The following is a 2,156-nucleotide window of genomic DNA, read 5'->3' as shown; positions in this document are numbered from 1 at the left end:
CTACCAACCCTAAATGTACTAGGAAAACTAGTTAGTTCATGGAGCAATAAGATTTCTTTATATGGAAATGATAGCTGGTGGGCATCGTTAGAGTTTAGTTTAGATCTAGTTGGAATTGAACTAGAGTACTGTAGATGACAACTTGATATGTTTAGGCAACCGAATAACCGGTTTAGTTGGTTTCCTAAGTGTGCAGGTGACGTTTTACCACTCTGATTAGTGGTAGTAGTTACATTCGGGAAGGGGTTAGATTTCAAATCTTATTAGGTAAGTTGAGTCTCTGAATTCAAGGTCAGTAGTGGAGTCTCATACCTTCCCACAAAATTTATTTATGTTGTCTGTGCTATAAAAGGGTGTCTATAACCAGCATGTTTTACTTTTTTTTTCTTTCTCTCTATGTTCTTTCCTATGTCTTTAATAAATTTATTTTAAGTCATCTCTCTAGAAGGGACGAGGAAAATATCCAGAAGCTTGTCAAATGTCATTGATAAGTACTAGCAGATTGGTAATTTCTAGGAAACCCTTAGGATGTTGTAGAGGAGATTTACGTCTTTGCTCTAGTACATGTATGATCAATTTATAGTAGGTAAAGGGTCTGGTAATTATGATTATTTTTTATTTAGCTCAATAAACTAGAGAAGGTTCGAGCGATTAAAACAAAGGACCAAAAGAGCAGATTCTATCTTGAAGGTTTTAGTGAGTTGCTTTTTACTTCCTTCAGGTTTTAAAAACTCTATGATATGGAGTTGTGTAAGGTAAGTTTTCTCTGCTGAATATATGTCGATGTTTTGCGTATTAACGAGTCAGTATTGTGTGTTCATGGCCATGGTCACAGTTAATGCCTACCTTGTGTGCTAGCTTAGTACCAAACTATTTGCGATAAGTGAAAATGTGAAATGAAACATTATTTGTGATACCAAAGGTAGGACAGCTTAATTACAAACCGAACTGGCAGATCACGCCCTGACCTTGCGGGAGAACACGTGTTAAATTGTATTTTTTCGTCTCGATATACAATCGATTGATGTATTTCTTCTTGAACTTGGTCACAAAGAAATCTCAATCCACTCTATCTTTAGGAGTTATAGTAACCCACCATCAACACACTTCTTCCTAGGCATGCAGTGCAATTCTTCAAGCTATCTCTAGGCATGCAGTGCAGTTCTTCAAGCACTCTTTGTGTATTCTCTAGCCAATACTTAGCTAGAGACGGATCATCATCTTTGTTACCTGTAAACACCTCTGCCCCATGTTTATGGAATTTCTCATACGGGGGTTGAGGTGTTGCTACTCGTGTATTTAAGTGAAGACATTGATGATAACTCGTATTAACTACTTGTGTATTTTTTTTATCCATTGAAGTGAAGAAACACAAATTTTTGGGGAAGTTTTTGAAGTGCTGATAATTAGTAACGTTTGCATGACTGAATCAAATGTAGCAAAGTAGTTGTGTTTATTAGACTATTTTCTTCCATTATCAAACATATGGTATGGAATTTAGCATGAAATGATAAAAATCTTTAGACAAGGACAAAGGAGACGAATCAAAATTAGTAGAGAATATCACAATCATGGGCTTTTAGTCATATTTGTGAGCCTCCATATGTTTGGACCCAGATTTTATCTGGACCTAATTTGTTTTCCACTCTTCATTACCGCCTATAACCTTCATTTACGTGGTACTAAACAATTTGATTGTGGACCGTATTCATATTATCCACTTGCTTTAAGTTAGTTTGTTCTTTTTATTTATTATTGTGGTCAAAATTTGAAGACTTGGCAAATTCAGGCCCAACTTCCTTTAATATTTTCTAAAAATAAAATAAAAACAATAAAAATAACATTTTTGACTCATGTATATTCTTTATAAGTTTATACTAGTTGAGCTGTCTTAATTCGGATTTTAAAAATTTTATTCCATTTTTAAGTATTTAAGTTCATGAGCAACAGAGAGGATTTCGCCTCCTAAAAATCATAAATTCGTAATTATATCTTTTTAAAAAAATTTCAGATAAAGCAATACCTAATTATATTTTTTTAATTTAGTTTTTAAATTTTTTTCCACATTAAATTTGGAACTTGATTAATTTTCTCAATTTTGGTTCAAATGATGAAATAGCAATCTAAGATTATGTTATGTCATCACTTAAAAATAT

Source organism: Gossypium hirsutum, chromosome D06, assembly GCF_007990345.1.
Source record: "Gossypium hirsutum isolate 1008001.06 chromosome D06, Gossypium_hirsutum_v2.1, whole genome shotgun sequence".
Lineage (NCBI taxonomy): Eukaryota > Viridiplantae > Streptophyta > Magnoliopsida > Malvales > Malvaceae > Gossypium > Gossypium hirsutum.
The sequence above is the reverse complement of the archived record's forward strand: the minus strand, read 5'-3'. Positions refer to the sequence as shown.